The following is a 10,260-nucleotide window of genomic DNA, read 5'->3' on the forward strand; positions in this document are numbered from 1 at the left end:
TTAATATCAAATTCTTCCCCCTTTTCATTCCTTCACAAAAACCATCACAGTAATTTTTTCTTTTTTCTTTTTTGCATGTTATAGTTTTCCATTTTCTGAAATACTTGGATCTTTTCGGTTTGAACGGCAGTTTTTTCTAGCGGTCATATGAAATTGTCACCCATAATTATGACCCTAGTATCGATCCATTGCATTTCCATCTGTTTTAGGGTTAGGGGTGGGGGAAGGGTATCTTTTTTTCTTCACAAATGTAAATAAACCCAATCTGTTTCTTAAACGAGGGACATATTCATACGGCATAGAATGTTGTTTACCTCAATAGACGTCATTGATTGGTTGAAATTGCAGAAATTGAAGAAATAAAACAATAAAATATCTTACAACCTATAGAATTTGCTCAATAAAGCCAAGAGAAAAAGATGTTTTATAAAAACATTCTACCAGTATACGAAGTGTTTAGTTATGTGGAAATTATTTTAAAAAACTGCCGTTCAAACCGAAAAGTTCCCAAACATGTAATCCACATTTGCAAAACAACAAAAAAATTAATTGATATAATTTAAAGGTGTCCCCTCACACACACACACATCTTATCAATGCTTTGGAAGAGCAACCATCACTAAATAATAATAATAATAATAATAATAATAATAATAATAATAATAATAATTGTGTACAGTGCTCAGGTGCACTACAACTCATCTAAAGTGTATATATAATCAGGTGTAGTTTCGGCGGATTTCGGAAAGCATGAGGGCCTTAAAGGATGCAGTGTCATGGCAGTCAACAACTGATGCAGGCAGTTTATTCCATGCTTCAGCAACCCTGAGTGTGAAGAAATGTTTCCGAAAGTCATGGGAGCTGTGTTGTTTTCTGACTTTGTAGGCATGTCCACGTGTGTTAGACACATGGAGATCAAAAAGGTGTTCAGTGTTGTTGTTGGTGAGGTGGTTGATAACCTTGTGGGTGTTTACCAAGTCCGTCGCCAGACGCCGGAGCTTCAGTGAATCCATGCCCAGGGAAACAAGGCGCTCAGAATATGGTAGGTGTCTGATGGAGGGTATGCGTTTGGTTGCACGTCTCTGGACAGATTCCAGGAGGTCAATGTTCTGAGCAAGATAGGGGTTCCAAACTGATGATGCGAATTCCAAGTGTGGTCGTACCATAGCTGTATACAGTTTTAAATAGATGGCTGGAGAGCGGCTAACAAAAGTCTTGCTGAGTGATGCCAAGACACCCTCGGCCTTCTTGACAATTTTAGAGATATGCTTTGTCCAACGCAAATCACTGCTGACAGTGATGCCTAGGTCACGCTCGCAAGAGGATTTCTTGATATCAGTGTTGTGGAGGGAGTATGTGGACGCAGGGTTTTTTCTCCCAAAATGCATGGTGGTACACTTGTCCACAGCCAGTTTCAGTTGCCAGTCTGTGATCCATTGCTGCATTGTGTCTAGGTCTGATTGCAGGAAAGAGTTGTAGACATCAGGATCAGTCCTCTTAATTTCAAGGTACAGTTTGATGTCGTCTGCATATTTCAATACTGTGGCATTCTTTAAATTGGCATCTATGTCATTAATGTATGCCACAAACAGGAGGGGACCAAGGACAGATCCCTGTGGTACACCCGATGACATCTCATATGGTGTAGAGTGCTGTCCTAGAACTGTGACTACCTCCTTTCGGCTGAGGATGAAGGATTTCAACCAGTTAAAAAGGTCATCCCCCACACCCATTGCAGAGAGTTTCACCATAAGCCTTTTGTGTGGCACAGAGTTGAAAGCCTTAGCAAAGTCAAGGTAAACAACATCCACCCATGAGCCACTGTCAGTGATCTGAGTAATGTCCTCAAGGAACTCGACAAGCTGGTCACTGCAGCTGGAGTTAGGGACAAATCCATATTGTGAGGGTCGGATGAGACTGTGAGAGCTCCAGAAGTTCCAGAGTGTTTCTCTGACACACGATTCCATCAGTTTTGCAATACAGCTAGTGAGACTGACTGGGCGATAGTTGACAGGTGATGTGTGGTCACCCTTTTTGAACAGAGGAATGACACTGGCAGTTTCCACTGCTCCGGAGTAGCACCATTGTTGAGACAGTACTGGAAGAAAATAGAAAGCTGGTGTAAAAGGAAGTGCCTGCCACGTTTGAGAAGCAGGTATGTAACTCCATCGAGACCAGGGGAGGCATAGTTGCGCTTATTTTGAAGGTGACGTCGCAGCATTGCAGGTGTAAATTCCATAGTTGTTATGGAGTTTGCTGTTAGTGATGGTGAAGATGGTACATTTTGACTTTCGACAGTGAATATGTTTGCATAGCACTCGACAATGAGTTCTGCGCATTCCTTGGGGTCGTCAGTGATCTGGTTCGTGTGAGGGTTGCGAAGAGGGCCCACTGGAGAGTGAGGTCTCTGCTTTGAATGCACATATTTCCAGAAAACCTTGCTGTCAGGATTGGCTGCTATGCACTGTTCAAATTCAAGCACTGCATTTTTTGTCACTTGCTTGAGTTGGTTGGAGGATTTATTCCGCTTCTTCCTGTTGGTGTCTGATTTATGCAACTTGTATTCCTGTTCAGCAGTCCGACGTTCCTTCCTGGCAAGTCGGACCGCTGAAGTTTCCCAAATTGCCCTTTTGGGGCGGTTCTTCTTTTTTTGTTTACGTGGCACTGATGCTGCACATGCTGCCCATATTGAGTCCAGGATACTCTGGAGTATAGTATTCACATCTCCAGAGTTGTAGAAATCACGCCAGTTTGGGTGCTGTAGTTCAGTGTGGTACAGGTTCCAATCTGCTCTCTTCCAATCGAAGGAAGCAGATTGGAGATGGTTCAGGTGTTTGTTGCCCGCAAGAGCCAGATTGGCGATGATCAAATGGGATCTTGTTAAATATCTTCTAAATAATGTAGTTTTATAAGCTGAAAATTCTAATTTCTTTATTATTAATTTCTAGAAATAAAAATGAATGCGATTTTTGTCCTTAGCATACAGAACTTCATTTTTTGAAAATAATCGGGTGAGAATTTGAAATATTTCGACTTTTGACCCACCCTGTATGTATATATATATATATATATATATATATATATATATATATATACATACATACATACATATATATATATATATATATGATAGATATATAAATAGAGAGAGAGAGAGAGAGAGAGAGAGAGAGAGAGAGAGAGAGTCGCAGGAATGGCTGTGCGGTAAGTAGCTTGCTTACCAACGACATGGTTCTGGGCCCAGTCCTAATGCATGACACCTTGGGAAAATGTCTTCTGCTACAGCCTCGGGCTGACCAAAGCCTTGTGAGTGGATTTGGTAGACGGAAACTGAAAGAAGCTCGTCGTATGTGTGTGTGTGTGTTTGAAGAATTTTTAGTCGTATGTATCGACCCCAGAATCTTTTTAGGTGATTTTCAATCAGCACATAAAGTTAACCTTTGAAGGTCTCTCCACATGCTAGAAATAACAGTCAAATCTTACAAGTTTATATTTTTTTATAATTTCATGTAAACAAAAACGGAAATCGCAATTGTAAAATAAAAATTATTTTCCAAAATTCCAATTTTTAAGTAAGAATAATATATTCAATCGAAAAATGGTGTCAAACCATTTATGTCTCTCACAATGGTATGTTCCGTGTTTCAATTATTTTCCTCGTTTTAAGAATAATTTTAAAGTTCGAAAACGAAAATAAATCAATAATAGAATAACAGAACTCAAGACTCTTTACTACTCAATCTGTATATTGTCTGAATTCCAACAAAAGGGAAAGCATTTACATCAAGAAATGTGTAAAGACATAAAAATGATAAGAACTACGTTTGAATGACTATAAATACACACACAAAATGAAAGTAAATATTAGACATGGAGTGGCTGTGTGGTAAGTAGCTTGATTACCAACGACATGGTTCCGTGTTCAGTCCCACTGCGTGGCATCTTGGGCAAGTGTCTTCTACTATAGCCTCGGGCCAACCAATGCCTTGTGAGTGGATTTGGTAGACGGAAACTGAAAGAAGCCTGTCGTATATATGTATATATATAAGTGTGTGTGTTTGTGTGTCTGTGTTTGTCTCCCTAGCATTGCTTGACAACCGATGCTGGTGTGTTTACGTCCCCGTCACTTAGCGGTTCGGCAAAAGGAACCGATAGAATAAGTACTGGGCTTACAAAGAATAAGTCCCGGGGTCGATTTGCTCGACTAAAGGCGGTGCTCCAGCATGGCGGCAGTCAAATGACTGAAACAAGTAAAAGAGTATGTCTCTGACATGTTTTTCTTCACAAAAACCAGAATTTATTATTTTTATGGAGAAACACCTATCTCCCTATTTAGGCAAACGATAAGAAGTATCGTTTGTCTAAATATGTGTCTGTGTGTTTGTCCCCCACCATCGCTTGACAACCGATGCACACACACCCACACATATATACGACGGGCTTCTTTTAGTTTCCGTCTACCAAATCCACTCACAAGGCTTTGGTTGATCCAAGTCTATAGCAGAAGACACTTATCTCTCAACATGTTAGAAATAACAGCTAAATCTTACAAGTTTATATTTTTTATAATTTCATGTAAACAAAAACGGAAATCGCGATTGTAAAAAAAAAAATTATTTTCCAAAATTCCAATTTTTAAATAAGCATAATATATTCAATCGAAAAATGGTGTCCAAACATCTCTATTCCTCCCAATGTTAGACCTTCAACGGCTGGAGAAAGTTCAAAGGATCAACTTATTCTCATTAACCTGTGAGAGAAGAAAACAAGACTTTTAATATATATTTTAAATTGCTGATTTTTCTGCGACCAAAAATTCTTCAAAGCGGTGCCCCAGCATGGCCGCAGTCCAATGACTGAAACAAGTAAAAAGATTTTTAGAAAAAAAAAACGAGGAGGTTATAAAAATATTTCAAGAGATTTGACTGTTATTTCTAGCATGTGGAGAGACTTTCTATAACATCATGCGCTGGTTGAAAATCACTGGAAAAAAATTCTGGGGTCGTTATATTCGACTAAAAGTTCTTCACGGTGGTGCCCCAGCATGGCCGCAGTTTAATAGCTGCAACAAGTAAAAAGGAAAAAAATTCTGGGGGTCGATACGTTCAACTAAAAATTCTTCAAAGCGGTGCCCCAGCATGGCCGCAGTCAAATGACTGAAACAAGTAAAAGGTTGAAAAAATGAAAAAATATAATCGTGGGGCTTTTGTCCTACACTCGTTTTATCGACCACCAACGGGATGAAAGCTTAAGTTGACCTCGGCGGAATTTGAACTCTGAACGATGAAGTGTAGCGACAGGTGAAATGCTAAGCATTTTGCCTGGCGCCAGTAATTCCTGTCAGCTCGTCGCCTTAAATGCAAAAATGTATTTAACTCTTTGCTGCTGCAACAATCGATTGCTATGATAAAAAGGAGAAAACGTGATATTTTGGGCCCCATTAAACTCTTCTTCAATTAAACAATATTCTTTTCTACATTTAAAACAACTGAAGTCATCATTTTAATGATACTTCTTTTTCAAAATTCTAATTTTGTTTTTCACACATCAAATCATGATATTTAATTTTATATTTAATCGTGAAAGGTACGAGAAACCAGATGAGGTGAGATTAAGAAAATCATGAAAAAAAAAACTCCATTTAAGTGGTGATTGTTGTTCCTAAGGCAGAATGAAGGGGGGGGGGGGCGAGTAGGATTTTTTTTTTAAATTATGGATAATTTTTTTTTTTTTAATGCCAATTACAAGTGTTTCAGGGATCGGAATTCTATAAAAGTTTCATACTAACTGTAAAAAGTATGGTGGGATGAAGGGAAGGTAGGTACGAAATGATTTTGGGGGTATTTTTGTGTTTTTACTCTAAAAATGCAGATTACATGAGAATGAGGGGAGACACTGGAAATTTATAGATTTCAATTTCTTTTCTGTTTTTTTTTTTTTTTAGAAAAAGCTCTCACGCTAATTCATTTGGAAATGCGTGATATTGAAAAACTGGGCGAAAACGGAGAAAATCCTACTTAAGAGTAACAGTGATTCTAAAGCAGTGGGGCAGATGGGTTTTTTTTTCTTTTCCCAGGATATGGAGTACTTTAAGATGAGAGAGAATTAAAATAATGGTGGTGGCTGTCTTGAAGGGGCGAAAGTAAAGAATACGTACACCCGGTGTTTAGGGTTAGGGTTAAGGTTAGGGTTTTTGTTACGCCGAAAACGTGTGGTGTGCGAATTCTTTATCCTCCGCCCGAGTATGGTTGGAGGCGACGATGGAAGATCGTTGATTTTTTGTTTGAAGTGCAAGAGGCAAAAGAAAATCTGTGAAGTCCAGGGAAATAGGGAGAAATTCCAATTTATGTGGGACAGCTATGTTAAAGTCCACCTTTTCCTGAAATATCATTGGAATTTTACTGACTTTTGTTATTGTTTGTTTCTGACTGTGTGTTGTGTATCCAAACACAACACACAAAATATTTGTTTTTATTTCATTTTCCTATTTTTTATCCATTTAAGGACATAAAAGGCAATTAGTTGAAGTAGTTGCCTCCCTTTAATTGAATTTAGTCTCAGTTGTCTACCTTACATAACTAAATGTATTTTAGTACATTTTCTCTACGACTGTTTCTTCAAATACTTCTCACAAGACTTACAAAGCATCATTGATTTTTCTTTACGTCTTAATTATAAATATTTGTTTCTTATAACGTTTAGTTAACCTGTTATAAGTGGAGAAGAGTTTTTGAAGTATTGTTGGTGGGAAGCAAGAGAAAAAAATGAACCTTGTTTGAAGAATCAAAAATAAGCGATATACTATTCATATAATTAATTATGATTCAATTCTTAGTGGATGACGAAGACATTCCTGGATTTTATTGCATTAATTATAAGTCAGTGTTCTGTAACTATCGTTAGTTACTTTGTAATCGGTTAGATGAAAAAGCCCCTACAACTGAATAGGAGAATGTGTGATAATTTTGAGTGGAGTGTTGAAAAAAGTTTAAATATTTTTTTATATTTAAGCCACAGAGGCAATGACGAAAGACCGAGACCTCTGGAGATATGCTGTGACTGCGAAAACCCGACAAATAACGTGAGTTCATGGCTGTTTCCTGCACCAGCTTCACATAGAAGCCCCAGCCCATCCAAAGTACCTTGGATCGCAGGATGGCCTGCTCTGCTTACCTTAGATCGTAGGGCGACCTGCTGTGCTTGAGAAGACCTATTGAGTCAAGTACACAACATGAAAAAATCAAATGGAAATTGTAGTCGTGATACCTGTGCTGGTGGCACGTAAAAAGCATCATCCGAACGTGGCTGATGCCTGCGCCGCCTTGACTGGCTTCCATGCCGGTGGCACGTAAAAAGCACCAACCGATCGTGACCATTGACAGCCTCCCCTGGCACCTGTGCCGGTGGTACGTAAAAAGCACCCACTACACTCACGGAGTGGTTGGCGTTAGGAACAGCATCCAGCAGTAGAAACACTGCCAGATCAGACTGGAGCCTGGTGCAGCCTCCTGGATTCCCAGACCCCGGTCAAACCGTCCAACCCGTGATGATGATGATGATGCTGATATTCTGAAGATTCCCTATTTTTCTTAGGTTTCCCATCGCCTTCTATCAATTACTTTACAATTTGGCTGTATGAATCTGAGAAAAGTTAAACTGGAATGTGATGGAGCTTAAACTGGGTTGTTGAGCTCATTCTTTCTGAAAACTGATATTGAAATGGCCTGGAGGTTATTTGGAGACAAAGCACCAACACCTGACTTAATAATGCTCAAACTCATTGCATCAAAGAGTAAAAAATGAAACATGGCTCCCAGAGAGACAAAATCATTCTTAACAAATTAAAATCAGCATCATCAACATTTAATGTCCATTTTCCATGCTGCTATGGGTTGGATGGCTTGACAGGAACTGGCAAGACTAGGAACCACACTGGGTTCTATAGTCTATTTCAGCTTGGGTTCTACAGCTGACTGTCCTTCCTAATGCCAACCACTTTACAGTGTACTGGGTGCTTATTATGTGGCACCCACACCAATTCTGTTGTGGTGGGCAGGTCTTCAGGAGTACAGCCATGTGCTACATATGCTCAGTCGTCTGAAACAAAAATATAATTATTGATAATGCTACAACAGTTCCAGATGACAGAAGAACCAGCTGAAACTCAATTTAAAACCCTCATCAATAATCATTAAAAACATCATTAAGAAAAGAAACCTTTTGATAACACAAAATTAAATCTAAAATACTTTTTAAATACAAAATCACTGCATCACTTAATCCTAAATGTGCACAAAATGCTCTGATATGGTTTTAGAAATACAGGAAGAGATCTTATAGAAACAATACTGTTCTGTCTTCAATTAACAAACTTTTGTTGATCAGATTTACGTTGCTAAAGTTTGTTCTTCACAAAACATATCAGAGAAATGAAAAGTTGTAGAGGGAAAAGAAGAAATCCAAAGAAATGCAGTCAGTGATCCTGACAAATTTCTTAAGATTGTTCTAAATAAATATTAAACTCTGGCAAAGATTTCTTGATAAAAATATTTATCATAGGAAATCTATTTTATCTCAAACTCCAATCCTAAGCTAATGCACAAAAACAACATGGCCAAAGAGAAAAAGTATTGGCCAATTTCACCATCTTCACAATCTTTGAAATACTACTGAGATATAAATATAAAGCATCTCTTAATTCCTGAAACAGAAAGTTCCTGAAATATCCAACACAAAAAAAGGAGGAAGATTCACTTTGGAAATAAACTTCACAGTTAGTCCAGAGGATCTGTGAAGCAATTCAAACTGAGGATCAGTTCACGTACCTTACACAGATACTGCCGTACATTAGTAGCAAAGAGGTCATTTTCTAAAATGTAAAGAAGGCTGTGCTACACACATCTCATGGGCACCATTCCATGTGTTTATCTGTTGAAAACTCGTCCTATATCAGCACACTAGTAGTTAATATCAGGCCATCAATCTTGTACTATGGTGTAAAAGAGTTGTGTCAGATACAAAGTTGTTTTCATTTTAATAAGTAACTCTATGTTACTATAGTTTGACATCTTTGATGAGAAAGATAAAGAAATCCTGATGACCCATAACAACCGTAAGATCTAGTCAATTTAATTCTCTTTCATCGCTGCTAAGAAAGACCAAGTACCTATGAATATAGATCCACAGATTCATTAGTAACAAACCACCATCATCATTTGTTTTTCCATGCTTGCATCAGTTGGCTGAATCTTCTTCAGTATAGCACCTTACCACTGACAATTATTTCCGTTGAGCTCCAGTGATCTTCCTCAGATTCCCTCTACTTAGATCACCTTCTTACCCAACTATCGTCCTCCATACATATCACATCTATACCATCACAGTCTCCTCTGTTGCACAATTAATTCCTCTTATACCGAAATTTTCACCTCAGCTCCTCTCTGTTAGCAAGTTTATGCCCTGCTAACATTGCATATCCAGCAGAGTTTACTCGTCTCCTTTCTATCCAGCCATCACAAATAACTTCTATTCATTCAATGCCCATATTTCATTACCAAGCAATATTACCTGTCATACACAAGCATCATACAATATGAGATTCCCTTTGTTCCATGAACTTTTTCCCACCCATCTGGCTACTGTGCTTCCAGAGCTCATCTCCACTGCTAATTGGATCACCTGGATAACAGAAAGCGTCAATTACTTATGGGAAATTTGAAATGATTTATTTGATGTCTGCTCTTTTTCCTACCTATTCCACTGCATCTCCTACAAACAAGTTTTTTTTCATTTTGGACTTCCTGCTTATATACAATATACCTCTTATTCCCACACAGTATACACAGGGTAAAGAATATAGAATTTCTATCCACTCCTTTTCTGCATATCTCACATTGGCACTGCTAAAATGATAGATTCTTACTAAGGCTTTTGTTTTTGTTTGGTTAATTTTTAGACATCTTCATTTTTGGCATTGCTTCCATACTTGGAGTTTATCATTTAATTCTTTGACTGATTTGGCTATCAGAACTAGATTGCTGACACACATGAACTTCCTGGGCCAGATGGTCATCAACTTCTCTGTTATAGCCTGGAGAACTAAAATAAAGAAGGGGCTGAGAACAAGGCCCTGATAGAGTCCTTCTGGCATTCTACATTTTTCACTGAATAAATTTATGTGATCAGACTACAAACGCACTGAGGACGTGGTGCTTTGTTTCATCTTTTGTAGTGACTGAGAGAATAGTTATGCTGAAAACA

Source organism: Octopus sinensis, linkage group LG2 (assembly GCF_006345805.1).
Source record: "Octopus sinensis linkage group LG2, ASM634580v1, whole genome shotgun sequence".
Lineage (NCBI taxonomy): Eukaryota > Metazoa > Mollusca > Cephalopoda > Octopoda > Octopodidae > Octopus > Octopus sinensis.